Source organism: Acromyrmex echinatior, chromosome 14 (assembly GCF_024713525.1).
Source record: "Acromyrmex echinatior isolate Ae372 chromosome 14, ASM2471352v2, whole genome shotgun sequence".
NCBI lineage: Eukaryota > Metazoa > Arthropoda > Insecta > Hymenoptera > Formicidae > Acromyrmex > Acromyrmex echinatior.
In genome coordinates, this window is record NC_141865.1 from 11124111 (window position 1) to 11146142 (window position 22032).

At 38.9% G+C, this 22032-nt stretch overlaps 1 protein-coding gene across 1 annotated transcript in view; it reads right to left on the minus strand.

The window, feature by feature from the left end:
- Nucleotides 1-22032, minus strand: part of ds (dachsous cadherin-related 1) — a 377057-nt gene that overhangs the window by 140424 nt on the left and 214601 nt on the right. The gene's annotated exons all lie outside the window — the stretch shown is intronic.

Here is a 22032-nt window from a genome sequence, read left to right on the forward strand (position 1 = left end):
TCTGATTTATCTAGAAAAAATTTTTAAATACAAACATTGAATTCGATTACGTATTCCAACATCGTTGCTGTAATGATGTACCTTGTGTGAAAAAATATGCGTGTGTTAAAATAAATTCATGAATGATTCAAACGAATATTACCCGCTTTGTCTGATTCGTTTTACAGTTTTGATAAGATCGACAGGGATCGGACACTTTCCTTTTTGAATTAACCATTGTGCGAAAATTTCTACATAAAGTTTCTACAAGCAAAGTTGTAAGTTTCACGCGGAACACACGATAGATATACTATTAGGTGTTTCCGTAGTGTATTGCTCTCCCTTTATATTTTCGACTTTTGCAATTTTCCCGTGTTTGGTGAACGGCAACAAAACAAGGATTGTATATAAAAACGCGTCGCTTACATCACCTCTGCTACGCGAAACCTGTGAATGCCTCTATATCGGCAATTGCAATTTCGCACAGGAGCAACCTGAAAGCCTCGCGAGATTAATCTCTTATCCGACGGTGATTGGTGCAGGTTGGTGTCCCGATGCATTATATCGTCGCGGCGTTATTTATTGCCGGCGTAATGCCACCGGCCGGGTTAAGATATCGCTCTCAAATTGGACGGCGTGTCGTCGTCCACACGGCGATACGACACCCGAGAGACTTTTCCGTCCGTTTTACGCGACCTTTTTCCTCCGCCGTCGTCCAGGCTGTAAAGGGAGAGCGCAAGAACGCACAAGAGAGAGAGAGAGAGAGAGAGAGAGAGAGAGAGAGAGAGAGAGAGAGAGAGAGAGAGGCAGCAGAGTGGTTGAGATTAATTGCCTATCGGCCGTTTGTCTCGAAAGTCGGGCTCGCAAGGTCCCAGTTTCTACGCGGCCGGTTTGTCCCTCGTCGGACAGTAATATCGCGAACACGGATCGCCGCTCTCTCGAAAGACCTGCGCGTAATTATTGCGGCGCGACAATGCCAAGTTCTGAGGAACGACAGTAAAAATATCTACTTCATCTTGCGATTTTTCAGAGATACTGTCGAGGGAATGGTGGTCAATCGACAGACAAGTGCCACGTACTATAATTATCATTGATTAGATATGTATTATACTTCGACTAGATATTTCTTTATTTTATCTCCAAGTCAGACGTGATGAGCTATGAATAAATAAATATCACAGAAAAAGGTAAAAAGATAATAAGATACGTAGTAATTGCGCGTACCAGGCACTGTTGAGACGAAACAACCTCGCGTTATGATTGTTGTCGCCCAATTAAACGTACAAGGGCCTCGGGCATAAAGCAAGCGGGGGAATCCCGAGACTGACATTAATGCAAGCGTAATTATCACCTCGTATGAAGGAGAAAAGGAAGCGAAAAAGAAACCGCGGAGAAACCGCGAGGATGAGTGCAATGAAAAAGGGTCCTTTTACTCTTTCCTCGAGGTGTGAGATGGATAAGGTTGCGGTGTGACCGGTGTGGGCAGAGTATTACGCTCCTCGTATTACTCGCCGTGTTGTATTATCGCCGGCGAAACTCGCGAGCGAATCGTAAACGAGCATACCAAGTCGCGAATCGCGCTTCGCACGCACGCACACACACATACACACACATACACGCTAGAAAATAATTAGGGATACGCGCTTCCCTAGTGATCTTCTCTCTCGTCCTTTGCTGACTTCTTCTCCGCGTCTTGTTCCAGATAGTCATTATTTTTGTTAAGCAACAACCGCGACGATTGCCGAGATCCTTCATAGCTTCACAAATTATTTGTTACAAAACATTTGAAGCGAGATGATTGCGGGATCTATCTCATTTGTTGAATAGCTGTCGACTCGGTAAATTTTGTAACTCGTTTCGTAACAATTCTAATTTAAATGTTACAAGATCATTTATCGCGTGCGTGTGACGTTAATGTATCTGCGACACGCGTTATTGTCGAAAGTCCATGATTAACGGATCGATCAAACGTTTACGCGATCGCTAAAGCAGCGCGATTTCGTGCAGCTAATAGCAGGACTCGTGTGCTCGTGTACCAATTTATGCGCTTTGAATTTAATCAACGCACGCGACTTACTGGCGGCACCCGCAAATTTTCGGATATTAGATGCAAGAATTTTTCGGAGGCAAGTCATCTTTATCGACGTAACGTGCCGTACGTGCGCGTTATGTGTCCCGAGAGCCCACGGCCGCCTATGCGTGTTCGTAGCAGGTGCAGATTGCAGCTATTAGAATTAGGAGAGGATCATGTGCGATTCGGTTCAAGCGGCATCATTCAGCGAGTCGCCCGGGGGTATGAAAGTGCATTCTTCAAAAGCCTATTTAACGCGCAGGAGTCACGGCAGCGTCGCGCTAAGACCGTTGAATGTTCATTCGGAAATTCGAAATAATCTATATCTCTAATCATCAAAGATTTTCTTCTATTTCACTGTTAAATTCATTATGTCAAATTATATTTGAGTTTCTTTTTTATTTTATTTTTAAACATTTCTATAAATCACCATGCTGCTCCTACTCAATATGACGTTAATTTTAATAAGTAAAATAATGGAATTAATTCAAGAAAATGTAAATTTGACTTAAAATTAGTTTATTATTTATTAAGTGTTAATATAAATATTGTTTACTTTGAAACTAAATAAGAAAATAGATTGACACATGTACACTGAGAAAAATAGTCTGGTTGTATAAATAGTAATTCTGATGGAAAATGGACGAATCAGAATTTTCTAGTTAAAAATTTACTAGAATTCTAGTTGAGATAATTAGAATTCTGACTGATATAATTATTCCGGTAAGAATAAGAATTCTAATAGATATCTAGTATTTTATCGGAAATATTGTATCAATCAGAATTCCGGTTATCTCAACTAGAATTCTAATAAATTTAACCAGAAAATTCTGATTCGTTCATTTTCAATCAGAAATATTTTTTAAGGAAAAAACTTAAAAATACTTTTTAATGTAGTATGGTTTTTATGTTTTAAAAATTACGAGATTTAAATTATTAACAATCGTCCTAATAGTTTCCACTTCCACTCTGAAATAGTGAATTTTATAGGGGATGACGCGCGATCACCTCAAATTGCTGTTTGTTTAATGGTCGAACGCTATTATTCGGAGATCCGAAACTAACGAGGGACGACCCCGTGAGATTTTTTCTGCCCTCCACGCTTGTCTCTACTCCACTCTCTGACTTAGCATCGCTCCTCTTTTTTTCATTTTATTATCGCCTCTTCTTCACTCAACTCTCTATTTTTTCCTCTCTTTCTTTTCTCTCTCTCTCTCTCTCTCTCTCTCCTTTCTCCCCCTCTTGCCCCCGTACATCCCCGCACATCTTAACAGAATCCATCGCACGCACACATCGTCATACTTGGCTTTTCTCGAGCGTCCCGATCTTAATCTCCCGCGCGAGGAATTCGAGAACGCTACGCTCGCTTGGGGTTCTTAAACGGAATGCCGGTACCTCTCCAGTGTTCACCGCACATCGGACACGGCCGTTGCCGCCTTGGAGACCGGTAGCGCGGTCGACTCTTGCGGCTTTTATTTCCGCTACAATGAAGGGAACACATTTTCACACAAATCTTTCTGAAGAACGCTCGATTAACCATGAAATTGATAAAACGATATCAACATGTAAGTCCATGAGAACTTTCTTGATCAGATAACGATTGTTTACAATCATTTATATAAAACATATTTGCATGAACCTCTATGTTTATAACGTATGATGTGTTCTGCACAACAATAAATATTTTAATAGATATTATAATATATTCTAGAAATTAATTTAAAGTTAATAATTATTATATAAAAATAATTTTCGAGTTCATTTCGAAATTATTTTAAAGTTGGGTGATAAAAATTGATATTGTATCAAAATAATTCATAGACTGACTTTAATTTGCAAAATATATTATTAAAATATTATTAAAATAAAATTTATGATTTATGTAGAAGATAATATTATGCGATTGAAAGAATCTGCATAGAGTGGTAAAAGCTTCTTAGATTGTGTATAAATACACTTGTACGAACATAGAAATGAAATGTACCTACTGTAATCTTTGGAATATTTTAAGATATTAAGAAACGCATTAAGCTTGGAACTTGTTGGAGAGTTGTAACAACATGCACATTTCGAAGGAACTCCAATGCACCGTTATTATCATTCTGAAGTAGGCGGTCCTGACGTTTTTGCACTGACCCTCCTATCCTCGATTACCCAAGTCGTCCCAATTATATAATTTATTTTCATTCGTTCATTAAAAAGGCTTACTTAAAGTATCTTTAGAATCATTGAAAAATGTCTGGAGAAAGAAAAAAAACAGGTATAAAGATGCACAGTATGACTTAACAAGAATACACTTGAAGTAGAACAATACCCTGAGAAAAATGGTCTGAATTAAATAGTAATTCTGGTGGAAAATGGACAAATCAGAATTTCCTGATTAAATCTATTAGAATTCTAGTTGAGATAACTAGAATTCTGAATGATATAATTATTCTGGTAAAAATAAGAATTTTAGTAAATTTTTACCAGAAATATTGTATCAACCAGAGAATTCCGATTATCTCAACTAAAATTCTAATACATTTAACTGGAAGATTTTGGTTCATCTATTTTCAACCAGAAATTTTTTCAATGTGTATCTATCTTCGCGCCTAAAAATTGTTCCGCTATGAACAAGAATCGTAACGATAACAACAAGAGTCGACAAAGCAAAACGTATGTATATAATCGCAGATAAAAATGAGCTTCTCGTACTTTCTCGGAAGGCCCGTAAATTATTTCCTCCCCGCGTGTTCTCCACGACACGACGTGACGGCGCGGTAACCGTGCGCTCGTTACGGCAAACGCACACGTAACGCCGCGAAAATCGGGCACAGGACGGAACATAGGACACGCTCGGTCACGCAAAACGATCCGCGAAGAGGGCAAACGCGCGAAAGAACAGACACACGGAGACCATGAGCGAATCCTCCGCGCGATCGCGGAACGCAAGCGTGGATGGCGAGAGCGTGTGCACACGAAGGCCGTGAGTAATAGTAATAGCTTTTAAATTGTCCCTCGCTTTAATGGCAAATAATATCCGTGCTGTTTCGCCGTCCCTTTTTTCTCTCTCCCAAGGAATCCCCCCCCCTCTCTCTCTCTCTCTCAGACTTGCTTGCTACCATCTTTTTACCCGAGCCCCTCCCGCCTCACTGTTCTCTTTTTCTGTCTCTTCTCGCCCGTCGGCTTCGGCGTCTTTCCGCGAGCGAGTTGTACGAGATGCCCAGGCCTCACGGCTCCAAATCCCAAAGTTAGTTCACGGACGCTGTTCTGGATATCGTCGCGACACATCCAGGAACGCGACACGTCCAGTATTCTCTCCTCGCCTCCTCCTACTCGCATGAGGTCGTGTGTGCGGCACGAAAGTTTTTGCGCGCAAGAGATCGGGGTACGTACAGCGGTGGCGGCTTTTGTCCAACGGTGTCGACAAAAAGGGCGTAATACGCGGTCTTCTGAACGCGCTCCTTGTACGTTATAAATAACCGCGATTGCAAAAAACCCGTGCGCGATACGAAATTGCGGCCTGCTAGAGATTGTGGCTTAAACCGCGATTTACTAATAGCCGGGCCTGACTGACGCCCGACCGTAATTTACGTTACAGTTTCGCTGTCGATGACAAAGACACGCCACGTTGAACCTCGCGCATCGATCTGTTTTTCATAATGAGGGGTTATCACGATATTATTTGCTCGCATGTCATAAATAAATTATAATTTATGTCTGTGTCAGCTTTTTCGGTGCAGCTCTTTCTTCCAGAGTAATCTCTTTTTAATATTCTATCACAACTGCACTTGTGCGTGCTTCCTGTCTTAAGCAAAACGTAGGTATCCTCTTATATCTTTAATCATTTCTAAATGCCTACTAAAATTGTCTCGCTACATAAGTACATGGAGATCTTTCAAATCTTAAAGAGAAAGAAAAGAGGGGAGGGGCGGGGAGAGGGAGAGAGAGAGAGAGAGAGAGAGAGAAGTAAACCTAATGTAATCAATCTCGGTTAAATAATACTCTTCCGTGGACATTGTCGCGAGAGGCCGAACCTTCTCATGCGAGCCGAACATTAGGCAACTTCCTCGCCGCGACATTACGGCCGCGCGCGTTTCTTGCGTAGATCTGCGCGATTGCGCCCGCGTGTCGACGTGTAATACGCGCGAACAGTTTCTTGCGCGCATCACGATGTACTCGCGACTGGTCGCGTCCGCGCGACGCTAAGACCGTAGCGAATCGTCGATCGAGTGGCACTGGGAAACGCGGCTCCTTTGAACTTCTCGCACGTACGTTTGTTCCGTACGCAAGTTCACGTGTTACAAGAAATTTTCTATCTGTAATAAAACACGGATTACGCGGATTTCACCTCTGAGAAATATCTCTACTCGGTTCTCCTCTCTTGATTCAATAATGAATAATTTATTAAATTGTACATTTATTAAAATAATTTTATCTAAATTAGACAATTTATTTAATAGACACAAAAAGCGGATTTCATCTCTGAGAAATCTCTCTCGAAAGATGGAACAAGAACCAAGTCTAAGGTCCGCTTTCACAATATACAGTTAAGTTAAAGGTTAAAGATTACCAAGAAATTCATGAATAAATTTCATTGACAAATGTCTTCGTAACCTTCAATTTTTAGGTAATAATATATTACGAAAACGGACCTAATTTACGGACTTTAATATTCTTACTGCCAGTAATCAATAATCTACGCGTCATGCAACGTCGCTCTACATTTTATTTTCAGTTGTCAGATTCTTCATCAGGGAAGAAATCAATCATGAAGGTATGTTTGGCAGGAGGAGATGGGAGGAGAGAGTGATGCGATGTGGGACGTAGGCAGCGTATAAGTGCGTGGGTAGTCTCTTTTCGATACTCATTGTCTATAACTTCGAATACCACGTATAAATATTCAGCAATTGCCGCAGCGAAGCCAACTAAGCTGGTATGGAGGAAAGAGGACGTGTGGAAATCCCTATCTGTATTTGCCCCGCGGCCTAGGTGCGTTTCTCGACAGGTCGATATCACCGACTCAATATCTTACATGTATTAATCGTTATTAGTTTAATTGAAACCGATTCCATCTGCTTATCGGTATCTATATTGGGTGCTTTCCATTTGAGGACATAAGTCGATACAAATGTCTTTCTATCTTTGTTGTATTTGTGTTACTAAATGAAAGCACCTATTTAATCTACGGCAATCCATGAAAAGACAAGAACTTAAGCTTTTATTCTGTCACTCTTAATGTCGATATTGTAGCACTATAAATTTTTGTAAAAAAAACTACAAAACAAGATAACGATATTGTAGTTAAGAATTACAGACTTAGAGGCCGAAAAAATGAAACTAGCATATTTCTTCCTATAGGAGATATATCATCAGATTCTTTAATCAAAATAAAGAAATTAATTTTAATAATCAATGATATCCGACGGAAAGAGAAATAACGAAACACATACAATACACAAGCGAAAATGATATCAATGATATTCATGGAAGTAGGAGAAATTATTCTGTTTTATGTGACGAAATACATTTAAATGATGTCACGCGATACAGAGGCGGAAGAGAAGGCTGAAACAGCATGTCAAGTATGTCGTAACGAAGGAACATGAGGAGCCGATAGAGCTTCCAATCTCGATCTGGCTGACGTACCTACGTACGTATGTGTGTGTGAAAAACTTGGACAGGTGCGGAAACCACCTCCACGTTCCTGCTTCGCAGATGGAGGAGGGAAAAGGAAGGAAAAAGATGTGAATTTCGGGAGTAACGATGGAGAGGAGCTGCGACGAAGAAAAAGAAAAGGAAAGAAAGAGAGAGAGAGAGAGAGAGAGAGAGAGAGAGAGAGAGAGATATGAACTCCCGCAGCGAGCAAAGCTAAAAAATGGTCCGGGCCTCGGGTGAACCCATGGGCCCCGACTGAATGGCCAGGCTGAAAGTAAAGCCAAAGAGATTCCACGCGCGTGCGTACGTTGCGTCACGTACGTTGGCACGTTAAAGCTCAACCACGTACGCGTTCTCGCGCGCGATACGTGTGAGGAGGGCACTGTCTCGTATATATATACACATTCACGGGGGTATGCACAAAGGATACGCTCTTAGCGACCGGTTCGCGGACCCCCTTAATGACTCGTAATCACGGAACGGTGATGTCCCTGAGTTATGACGCGGCTTGCCCAAGGGAAGAGGATGCACAGGGGCGAGAGGGTCCAACCTGAAGACGAAAGAAGTGAGAGATACACTCTTAAAGAAGGAGAAAGAACCCCTCTCTTATGTAACACCCACTGGGGTTACCGCTGCATCGTCATTCTCCTCTCACCTCGTTCTCCTCTTACGGAGAACTTACGAGCTTACTCGAAATTCAGATTCCCCGCGAGACGGTCGTTATATCGTGCATGTATGAGCTCAATCCTTCTCGTTCTCTGTTACGTACCTCTCGTACTTTATGCTGATTTTTGTTCTTTCGCGCTTTATTTCCTTGCTTATCTCTCCAATTTTCTCTCTTTTTCCCTTCTCTGTTTCCGTCTTTACAGATTACAGCAATGCATTTAAAGTATCATGGATAACTTTAATGAACTTGTCTTATGTCTATTTTATTATCGCTAATGCATGCCCGCAACTTAAATGAGTCATAAGCGCATTCCAACTTTCGTCGCTTTGGGAATGACTCAGTCTTGTAGATGCGATACAGTGGATTAATCATCTGAGGGAATCACCTAAACGAACTCGTTTTTAATCGTGTTTGTCTATCTTAATTCTCTATTCACCTTTCATCCTTTTTATCATCATAAAGTGATACCATCATTTGATCATTTCACATAAAGCCGAAGACCTTGTTATGTTGCCAATATTATATTTGTCCGATTTTATCATACGACAATTTTTTCAAGTTGATTGGCTACAGAATATAGAAATCCGAGAACTTCTGCAATTAACTTGAAAGATTTGTCGCACGATAAATATAATCAGCCTTGTGACTGTTTCTACCAATGCAATGTAGATTAATTTTAATCTCGGTTCATTTTTCATTCTAAGAATTAAAAAAAGATAAAGAGTTGAACTGAGATTAAAATTAATCTACAATGTAGAAACAGGCATTAGACTTTACTGATTGAGGATAGTGGGCGACAGTATCACGACTTGCACCGGGGTAACCAGTTCAACATATTACTCTCCCTTTAGCTAATTATTGTGACAGTAATAACTCTTAATCCAAAGCTCTCGTTTGTTATGGGACATTTACATTCTGCAATGTGACACGCGCGCGACGTCGAGGCTGTGAGCCAACAGATCGTACAAAACGATCGTCCCCGATACCAATAGATTGCAAAGAATTTCGCGATCCAGACGGCTACACGATGTAAATCCCGTAAAGGTAGTGCCCCGAGCTTCACCTTTCGCCTCAATGATTTTTTATAAGAGATGATCCTCGTTCTTCTCGTTTTCTCTCTTTACCATTCCTTGCCGGATATCGCACTGGTTATACCCGTCGGTTTCTCTCGTCTTCTCTCTCACCTTCTTTTCGACCATCTACCACCACCTGCGGCAACTCACCGATTACTGCCCCACCTACGCGCGCCATACGGAGGAGTCACTAATGACTCCACCATTTATGAATACGGATTATTCAGGTGAGATCGGTATGACGAGGATTATCACGAGCGAACGCCCTTTCGAATACGAACGAAGAAAGATAAAAAGGTAGAGCATAAAAACGTTAGGGTTATTTTCCATCTCCACGCTTGTAGGAATCTCAATCTTTTCTTTCTTCTACTTCTTCAACTACGTTCTGGCTTTCTTTTTTATATTATACAAGCTCAACCCTATCGGCTTCCAGGACTGATGACTAACGCGGATCAAGGACCTCAATTCAACGGACCACTCGGTCCATATACTATCTTTATATCACTGTCAGATAATTTTCTTAAATAAACTCCACCTCTCTGTATGCATCCTTCCTAATAAATATCAAATGTTGCTTTCGTCTGTTTGTTTTTATTTGTAAATTACTTCAAACTGAACGCTTTTATGTATGAATGAATGCTTTAAGAAAACTCTTACTGTTAGTAAAATTAATGCGTTATGTCGGAGTCTTATTTCATTTCTGATTAATTAATTAATTATGTCTTCTTATAAAAAAGTATATACTATTAAAATGCTCATATACTTGCTCTCGATCGATCTACGCATGCAAACATCCATACACAATCTATACATACACATATTTTTATTTTTTTAAGCATTACTACATATATTTCTTTATGTATCTATAATTCAAATATTTTTTGTATTTCTTGTACAAATCACTTTTGCCATATCTATTTTGTATGCCTAAGATGTCATCTCAAGATGCTTTAAATAAATGTATTCTCTCTTTTCCTCTCCCTCTTTCTCTCTTTTTCTTTGATAAGTATCAGTATATAACTGTGTTTTGTATTGAGAGATTTTCAGCTTTCAACATTGTCGAGATATGTAAAATTTACGACTTACATTACCGAGAAAATACATTAAATATGACTTTCAAATGAAGTTATTATGAACGCCAATACTTTGATGATGTGGCCCAGAACGATCGCAAATGTTTCTGCCTAAAACGAATGGAACGGAAGTCGTGTTCGCGAGCGGAATTGTCGTAGTCTTGGTCGCTCGGCAGTGTCGAGCGAATCGGCGACCGGTTCATCGACTTTCATGAGTCCGTAGCGGTACCGTGACTTTCGTGTAGCGGACATTTTTCTCACTGCCGAGCACCGCGCGGCTCGAAGATGAACGAAGAAATTGCGAAAGTGGACCGTGAACTGCTCATTACATTCCGGTACAAATGGAACTTAACTTCACTTTTTCTTCAACGCCGAAAAAAGAGATTAATCGTATGTGGCGTGCATAGTTAGATAGTAATTAGACCATAAATCAAATCAGAAAACATACGAATTGTACATCTCTGTGAATGGTTGCAATAAAGAAAGAATTAATGTTTTCTAAAATTAACATTCTAGAAAATTATGCATATGATCAAATATAAACACATACGAAAATCGACACTGGATAGTTCTTAACAGTCAAGATGTATAATTATCTCAATATCGACCATGTATATATCTAAACAAATGGTAAAAAAAATCTTAAACCTCACCGAGATATTAATGACTGCGCATTAAAATCCACATCGTGTTTTGAAAGATGGATTACGAAAGCTTAGAGCTAGATTAGATTCACCGGCATGACAAATGGCGCGAAGCGGATAGAAGAGTACTACCGGCCGGATAGTTTCCCACAAATCTCTCGCTATGCCGGTTGATTAAGAGAGTCGCGACCGTCGGTGATCCAGCAGGAAATCGCCTAGACATAGCTTGGCGAATGAGCCACGTTACACGGCACAGCTCGATAAGGGAACCAGTTTCTATATGAGCTGTGACACGATCGAATAACTTCCTCGCATAATCATGTTCCTCGAACCGGTCAAAGAATAAGCTGATAATGCTATCAATAACCAGACATCCTAACTACGCCCACTAACGGTCTAAACAAACGGTACATAGAGGCGAGTTTATTAAACGCGAAGAGAAATGAAAAATTCAGATTTTAAAGTCAAATTAAATATTATTTATGAAAAAGGGATGATTATCAATAAATATAAGCGATATTTTAACCTTTGACGTGGCATATGCTCTCTAAAATCATTGGAGTGGAAATCTCATTCTTAAAAATTAACAATTGAGCCACTCTTTTTCAACACTGGCTCGATTGTCACTCTTTAGAGTTAGATCCCACTCCAAAGATTTTAGAAATTATGTTTTTACGTATATATGTTTTTGCATATATTATTTCCCTGCACAAAAATTGACGTCCGGCGCGCTGCCAAGTACTTCCGCATTAATTTTATGTAAATTTCCAAGCTATCGAGAATAACACAGCAATCGATATAAACGAGACGGGCTGTGAAACAGTGCCATGCTGTTTACACGTTAATTGCTTCGAAAGATTACTTGGGAAGCACGGGTCAATCTTAATCACCATATTTCCGACATCTCGAAGAAAGGAGAGATGGCGGGAGGAGCCGAACGTTTTGCATAAATATTGACCGAAAATATTTCGACGTAGATTGCCGGGACGATCATGCCACGCCGCCGGCTGATGCGCTGACACAACGTTAATTGAAAGCCCATCTGCGAACGAGCCGGGAAAGACCACGAAGAAAACAATAAACGTTATCAATCTTCTATCTAGTCGGAAAGTGAGAAAAAGCACAAACATCGCATAAAGAAGTTGCCTATCTTCTTGATTAACAAGTGATTGCGTTCTAATAATGTTATTAAGAGCTAAAAATAACGTTGAAATTGTACAAAGAAAGTGCTCACCTCAATCTCCATATAACACTGCAATTCACTGTTTGTGCTTTTCTCCACTTTTCGACTAAATAGAAGATTGATATCTTATATTTTCAAAGAGAAGAAGATATTCTTTGTTAGTATATTAATTATGACTGAAGATGGCTAAAATTGATAGCCGAAATGTTCAATCTAACATCTTTTAATACACATTATACTATTAATGATTTATATAAGCATAAATTTTACCATTGCGCACGTTTTATCGCATTGACTCCGAAGTAGCCCCCTTAAATCTGTATATTATTTATACAATTATTAGGAGTCCTATTTTATATATATTTCTTTATTATAAATTGTCAATAAACGTTACGCTGAATCATCGTTATCTGTACATTCATATATACGCATATTTTTTTAACGCTATATTATAATAATTAATATCAAATACCAGCTTGATCAAAAAGTTTCCGGAAGAGACCACCAGGTGATGCTCTGAGTCAGCTGATTTGAGTTCTTTTTTTTGGCTAGGTCGCCACATCTATCATTGACATTTCCATCAAATTTTATCGCCATAGCTTGACATTTGTAAAAATTACGCCGTCTTGAGTACATCTACCTCTGCGCGTGTTTTCGATTTTTTACAGTTTTAAAAATGGAGTTGAATTTGCAACAACGAGTTTGCAACAACGAATACCATCCAACAGCCATCGAATTCACCCGATATGGCTCCCTGCGATTTTTTTCTGTTCGATCGAGTCAAAAAACCTGCGGGGAACGCGTTTTAACAGCCGAAAGGAGGTAATGGAAAAATCGAAGACGACTCTGATGGCTATACCAATAATAAAGTTCCAGAAATGTTTCGAGAGCTGGATCAAGCGCTGGCATAAGTGCGTTGCAGTCGCTGGAGAGTACTTTGAAGGGGACAATATCACTTTTGATGAATAAACTTGTATTTTGAATTTTCTGAATGAATTCCGGAAACTTTTTGATCAAGCTAGTATATTTAAGATTGACTCTTCCGGATCAACACGAGGATCTTCGGAGAATGCGACAAGTATATTAATCGTAACTTTTCTAGAGAGTATAAATCCCTTGTTTTTAAATTCATAATAAAAAAATCAAGATATATATATCTACAAGAAATGCATGTGCGTTTATATTTACGTTACATCCAGAAAAAAGTTTCTTCGATTAAAAAATCAAAGAAATTTACGCTTTACTTCATTGATTAAAGAAAAAATTTCTTTGATTTAAACATCACTTCTTGAAATCAAATAAATTTTTCTTCGATTCGAATGTCATTTCTTAAAATTAAATTAAGTAAATTTTTATTTTTCTCAAAAATATTTTCACTTCAACTTAAAAAAATATCAACAAAAGAAACGATTTCTTCAATTTGAACATAATTTTTCTCTGGGCGCAACAGCATGCCGCAATCAGCGCAGTCACGTTTTGTGCTTATCAGTCAGTGACGTTTCTATGACAGAGTCCTCAGGATGCAATGGAACGTGATGTATCTACAGAATATGACATATCTGCTATAGGAAGATATGGACCAGTCGACTTCTTGCGCAGGTCAGTGTCCGATATCTCGTTCTCCCTGCGCGTGTGTATGCCTTGGTACACGTCAAGTACCTTCATCTCTCCCACCCGAACGACGACTGACGGGAACGCGAGATGTATGTATCGCAGATGGTATCATTTCGAAGACGGGAGTAGCTTGGTAGGTATAAGAAGAGATATTGTTTAGCGTACGACGTTGGAAAATCATAAGTCGATGACTGGCACGTCGTTGTCGACGGTCAGGGTTCCGGATACGATCGCACGTCGCGATCGTTGCACGTTGCAAAAGAAGGGAATGATGATTAGCGGCATGCAGATCGCTAAAAATAGACCCCTCGTCCGTGTTCGTTAATTGCGTGCGGCTTACTATCTGTATGCGTACGTTCGCGATTAACGAACGATCCACAAACAAAGCCGAGGTAATTTAATACGGATCGTGATGTGAGGAGGACTTGGAGCTCATTGTTATTTCGAGTCGTCTATCAATAAGCGCACGCGTTTTTCTCAGCAACGTTGATCTCATCGCGGCCCGCGAGGCACCGTAATGAAAAGTTAGAGATAGGATCGATTGTGTTGAGAGTCAACGAACGATCCGCGAGCAAGGGGCAATAGTTTGATAATCCATCCGTTCTTATTGCGGAACTACTTATTTATCGATAGAGTTACGGGAGTTTTGTAGATTCGATCAATTGACCAAGCCGCATCAAAAGTTCAAGTCGTAATTAATTATGCAATAATTTAACGAAAGAAGAGCCACTCGCGAGTCGATTGATTGCATTATCAAGGTAAAACCTAATGCACAATTGAAAAATATAGGCGAACAGATTTCAATCTATTAGAATACCAGATATTATGGTTATGTCACTGGCATGATATAAAAAGAAAAATGTATCTATGAATGCGCAGTAGGAGAGTGAATTCCTGATCAAATTTGACTAATTGTTTTCAGTACTGCTATCGTCATTATGTGTAATGACATCTTTCTTTTTACATCATGGTCACTGATAATCAATGAATAAAATGTGGAATTTCTAACTTAGCTAACTTTGCTTTAGTGTATAAATTTAACGTGTATGATAATGAAAAATTAGAACTAACATGCAAATAGAGAGTTATTTCCTGTTTTTATTGCTTGTACTTTTCAATTGTGTCTTAAGCTTAACGGTTGCTGTTCGAGAGCAATTTCTTAAGTCGTAATCTTACAAATGCGATATATAATGCCATGTCAATTTCGATCGGCATGATCTGCATAACGAATCATTAACTCTTACGTAATTCAATGAACTTTTTTCTCTTCCTTTTTGCTCCTTCGCGAATTCTTCGCGACACGATTATACTGTAAGAAATCGGACACGATTATACTGTAAAATTCAGACTGTAAGAAAACCTGACTGTAAGAAGTTTTCTGTCTGTCTTTATTTTGTCTGAATTTTTGAACAGAATATTGTCTAAATTTTAGCCATAATTGTATTAATTTCTAGCCATTTTTCTGAATTTTCTAGCTGTAGTTATCTGAATCGGTTAGAAATTCAGATAATTACAGTTAGAAATTCAGAGAAATGTGGCTAGAAAAATTAATACAGCTAAAAATTTAAATAATATTCTATTCGAAAATTTAGACAATGTGACTATAAGAAAACTTGAGCTTTTGTCTTAACGTATAAAAAAAAGCATAAAAAACCACCGCACAAATTATAGTTTGTGATATTTAATTATCATTAATTAAAACATTAGACGTTTCGGCCACAATCTGGCCATCCTCAGTAATTTCACAATATTCTTAAAACGCAAAGTTACATATAGCTGACATTAAATTCAATCGTATAATATAATTATATAAATGTGTTCTTTCATATGTGAAGATGCTTCGTACAATAATGTTACACCGCCAATTGTCATATCATGAAAAGTGTAGAACGAGAATTTCCAGATTCTAATTTAACAAATATGCGTATTATTAATATCTTCTAATCGAAATATGTAAGAATAGAATCATTACCTGTTTTACAGCAAAAAAATATAATGATGAATCTCAAGTACATCCTTTGCACAGATGGAAATTTGTTGTGACATTGTGTGTTGTTATTTGTCATATCATATATTTTACCACTATTTATATATATGAGTCAAAAGTTTAGAAAGTTCTAGAATTATTTATTAAGTGTGAGAGAGATCTTTCTTAAGAAGAGGCAGATAAACATCAGGCAAACCTTCAGTGTCACTTTGCTTATTGATACCACTTATTTGGCTTTTTATGTATATCATTTCAGAAATTCTTCTTTTCATTAATGATTGTTCTGTGTCTAAAATTCTTATGTTATTCCAATCCAATTCATGCATCTCATTCAACTGGTGACGTGAAACCACTGACATCTCGGAAGTGGATTTTCTTATGTCAGCCTTATGTTCTTTTATACGAATTTTTAATTTCCTTTTTGTTTGGCCAACATAAGAAGATTCACAATTTAAATAATTAATTTTGTAGACTACTCTACGATGGTCATCCTTAAGCAAAATCTTCTGGGCAATTTTTTACAGAGTACGTTACATCGTTATATGTAAGTTTCGTACTAAAAAAGAATCCTTACAGCCCGATCTTATATCCTTCGAGTTTGCAGGATTTATCTTGAAGCAGAACGATCGACTTTGCGTATATGGCAATGAAAGGTCCATCTCTTACCTGAAACAGAAAAAAGAACGCCGGTTAAGCTCGGATATCACAGCGCACGAACGTTTCAATTACACTGGCCGATAAATATCGTGTAAAACGAGTCATGCACTTCTATCTTCGCGACACTTGCAAATGCGAATAAACAAGGCTATGAATTAATTTTTAAATGTATATCAACTGTATATCTATTTATAATGGATATTTTTTCCAAGAAATCAAACATTCAAGCTGTTTAATCGTGTCGTAACAGTTTCATGGAACAGCAGTTGTCCATTAAGAGATAACGCGATAGTAAAATTATTTATTGCTCCGTGCCCATATAAAAATGCAAAGGCCGTCTATAGATATTTTCTGTATTTTTGCGACGAAGAATCTTTTTTTTTTGCGATAACGACGCGATAGTAAAGTTATTTATTGCTCAGGCTGTATAAAAATTCGAATGGAAGATTGAAGTATTTCTGCAATTTCCGATGACAAATCCAGTTTTTTTTATTTTTTATTTTTTTTATATCAATCAAGATAATCCATGTTTAACTGATATTGGTTACTCTAAAAATACAGATTTCTGCTCCTGATTATAATTACTGATAACGTCAGTACAACTACATGTTGTAATTAATTTCTGTATTGCGTAGAGGAAACCACGCGATTTCTGTAATATCGTGATTAACCAAAGCCTAATAAATCGACGCGCCGTAATTAATTATGACTATTCGTAATCGAATAGTATCGCTTTTCATGAGGCTAACTGTTAGCTTGCCGACATGTATCCCTTCGTTATTAATAGATTAAAAATATAGTTGTGTAAAAGAATCCTACGTACAAGGAGAACGTGATGAAAAACCGGCAGGCGAGGCAGTCTTCTATTTTGTTATGCGATTATGCAGATTAAACTGATAAGGATGTCATTTAAAAAGCCGTAAAAAGTATCTTTATTTTTTTCTCGCGGACGCGACGCATAATTTCGGATGACGAATTCCATCGTAAAATCCAGAATGTGGAAACTTACTTCGGTCATCATACTCGTAAAACTCGCAGGATTTTTTTAACGACTATCCCACGTGACATCGGTGATGCCAACTGCGACAAAAAGAGGCTAGAAGAAGAAAGAAACATATATTCCCATGCACGTATGGCTGACTATTATACGCCATATCTACTTAATCGTCGCACAGCAAGAGATAAGATTTCAAAATAAAGATTCCGCCGAGGAAAAGTGTGATGATCTGTTCACGTGAGGGCTTCGTGATATGTCCAGGTTATATTGTTATCAACCTTCAACGAGCTGCCTAAACGATTCCCGGCTTAGTGTCCTGACCGAGCGTTAAAAGAGACAGCTTAGCTCACCACGTGTGGTCGACTAAGATGACAGTGGTATGGCTTTTTGGTATCGCGCACGTGGGAGCGGGGACAAGACAGGGAACGACGAATCCAAATGGGGAAGAAAAAAAGGAAGGCAAGACGGAGCTGGTAGACGAAGGGACACGTGAGTATTGCCGAAGCGATGGGTTCGGACGTAGGAGGAAGGGATCTCGAATGCCCAACACCCCCCGTCGAGCATTATTACACATTTAACTAATTTCCTTGTCTCGTAAAGTACGGGAAGACACCGACTGGAGCTCACAAGCGCTCTCACGGAGCCGACACCGCTGCGATACGGTGTCTCTATATAGCTGGGATCCTGGTCTCTCTCACCCACTAAAGAACGCCGTTTCGCGTGCTCGTTTTTGCGATTCCGGCGCGTAATCGATGCGATTATTAAAGTCTGAGCCGAATCTCTCTCTCTCTCTCTCTCTCTCTCTCTCTCTCTCTCTCTCTCTCTCTTTCTCTTTCTCTACGAGCGATTTAATCGAGCTGCGAGAGCAGCGTCCGGTTATATCGCCGCGACTCGCGCGATTTTTTGCGCGACCGTCCAGTTAGTCCGTATCGTTTGAGCGCGTTAACCCTGAGATTAAAGTACACGCTATTCTGGAAAAAAGAGCACTTGTGGCGATCCGATTTATAACTCGATATTAACCCGGTCGACGTCGCCAGCGGTTTAAACGGCGATGCGTTATATCCCGCCGCTTTCACACCAAAGCTATAATATGGAGAAGTTAATGAGCACGTAATCAAGTGACTCACAGTTTCTTCGAAAGAATTCGAAAGAATTTAAACATTTTATGATCCAAGCAGAAAGAGAGATCGTCATGGCAAACGCGACATCGTAAGCTTATAAAAGTTACGATAGTTAAATGTACGTCGAATCGCTATTAACACGTCATATCTGCGTTAAGATGATCGTAAAAACTTAGGTATACGCTTTATATCGTGAAATATTTGCAATATTCAAATTGGTATTTAGTAAACCAACTACATTGCGCAACATTATGTATACGTACATATATCCCCCGTTCTCGAGTAAAACTCTTTGGAAGTAAGAGTTACGCGTGAGAACGGTGCCGGACTATCACATCGTGTTACAAAACTATAATTCAAACGTATAGAAATCGGAGGTTATCTCCGATCGACACTAATTCCTCGCCTGTACAATCGAGTGTTAGAGATCGATCGCGCATGGTATATCTGTCGATCGTATGAGAGAAATGCAACATGTTCGATACAACATCAAGAAGATATTCTTTAGCGGATATGAAGAATTAATCATCTTCATGGAACGAATGTACAGGACTATCATATGATAATCTCATTATCGGCCCTCAACCGTTACAACATCATTAACGGAATAACGGAAAGAAGCAGAAATGAGACAACGTTTCATGTTTCACGCAATTTTGTCCAACAGCGAAATCCTTTTTTATTCTCTGGCAGAAAGAGAGAGAAAGAGAGAGAGAGAGAGTTACTTCATACCGTAGTTTTGCAACTTGATGCTTTTATGGACATTCTGATGTATACACACAACAACGCTACTACTTAAAATAATTACGCCACGATTTTGTCATCATTGGTAAGAAATATACTAATAATAACTTGATTGAATTATATTATTTTCTGCCATAACGGTCATATCGGGTGCTCAGAATCATGCGATAATGTTTCTGTCCATCATGTAATTTTACTGAAATTTTTACATGTGGTCGAAAAAATGATCCACAAATATGCGTTCGCCGCAATGAACACGAAAGAGAGGAGCTACTTCGTACACCATCCGTAGACTCCTTCCGCCGCTGTCGGTGAAGGAGATAAATGTTCTGCGCAGCAAAACCTGTGAGTGAAGAGATGCTGCCGAAACGACGTTCCTCATTTGCGAGTATTGCAAAGATTAAGAAACGTTACTCACGTCCCTGCCGGTCAGACAGCTGCAAAATATTTTCAACAAATTATGCGCATACGTGATTTCTTTACATAAGGCATTTTAATGTAAACGCTTGATCGATGTGTGTTATACAACTTCCAAAATAAACAGCTCAATTAATGACTGGTGCCGAAATTTTATATCATACGAATGATATATCAAGAAATGAGAAATTCTCAGATGTGAACACACACACACACACACACACACACACACACACACACACACACACACACACACACACACACACACAAGCAGAGAGAGAGAGAAAGAGAGAGAGAGAGAGAGAGAGAGAGAGAGAGAGAATTAAAAATATTATAAAATTTAATGTACTTTTTTTAAGTAACACAAATTAAATTTAATTTCATGACATTACATTAAATTTAATGTATTTGTCACTGAAAAGTATATTTGTGTACATGAAATTTAATGTACTTTCCATAAAATTTTATATAGATTTGCATAAAATTTAATGCACACGTTCATTACATTTAAAACTACTTAAACTAAATAAAAACTACTTAGTTTTCAGTTTTCAGTTTTCACTTATAATTAATTTCCAGTTTTCTATAACTTCAATATTATTTATTTGTTATTTACTTGTTTTTTGTTTTTAATTTCTCTTTTTTTATTTTATTTTCTTTATTTTTTGTATATCCTCTATTTTCTTTGTATTATTCACTTTTTGTCTTATTTTCTTTATTTTTTCGTTACATTATTCACATTTCTTGCTTGTACATTCTTAGAGAGCTTACCCAGAATGTTAATAAATGCTGTATCTATATTTTCTCTCTCTCTCTCTCTCTCTCTCTCTCTCTCTCTCTCTCTCTCTGTCGCTACTTCGCTTGAAAAAAGAGAGCCTTATGAGAATCTATGAAAATCCGTTAGACATTGGTTCCACGCCCTTCAAGTATTTATGGCTCGAAGTCTCTTGATTTTAAAAGTACCCTTGACGGCGCGATCTTCTCTCGATGGTTCACGATTGCTCTCACCGATTCACACCATCGTATAACGATCGCGCCGTGGAAACAATGGCTGCTTAAGGTTCGACCCTGGAACGCGAAAGCAATTATGACCACGCTGCGATTACGGAAATGCCCTGTATTTTATATCTTTGCATTGGAACGCGCTGCGGAATCCAGAAATCGCGTTCTAGAGAACCAATTATTCATAACGGTTCGCGGGAAAGAGAAAGAAAGAAAGATATTCGAGAACGAGCGGTCCTATAATTTTTTTCTCTTGAAATGTTTGCGCCGTTCCTTTGTCCGTTCAACTCTTGAGAAGTTCTCTATCTACCTACGCTGTGTCCTCGTTTGCGCCTTGAAAAGGGACACCCTTATACAACGGGATGTGCTACGTAACAGCGATAAGGTATGTAATGATGATTACTTCGAGGAAACGTTTCTACGAAACATACACCGTCACAGAAGACGCATACATACGCATAGTTGCGATCTACGAAAACATATACGCATGTATGTGTGCGTGGACGGAGACCCAAGAACGTTCGAATAATTTTGGTCGATTCCGATCGGCGTCCTTTCTTCCCACAGTGCTTAGTTTACGCGTCGTCGGGCAAATTACGGGGTTCCGGTGTGCCCGCGCGAGAGGGACACTCTTTGGAGAAGCGAATAGCAAGAGACCTAAGACGAAGGCAGAGAAAGACAGTACGGAAAGATACGGAATGCAGGAAAGAGGGCAAGAGAAGAAATAAAACGGAGAGAAAGAGAAAGAGGAGTCGAGAAAAAAGATCGGTCGGGGTATATCCTGAGAGATTATGTAAGACCTGGCGGCACTCCCCAACCGCTTTTTGCGCGCTCTTCGATCGTGCATCGCAAGTCGGGAAATTGCTCGGCGGAACTGATGCCATTACTAACAAACAAACAAATCAACAGTCGAAAAAATATAATAATTCAAAATTATAGATTGTAATTTAATAATCTAGTATTATATATATATCAAATATTTATCTTTCAGTTAGTTTGCTAATGCTTTAATTCCAGATACGTCTTGCGTATAATATTTTGTCTATGTGAATAATGCAACCTTCACGAGAAACCATCGCGTCTCTTCCAGCCACCTGCCTCTTTAATTGATATTGGCGCGCACGGTTAGCTGTTGCAAAAATTTCATGTTACTCAATGTAAAT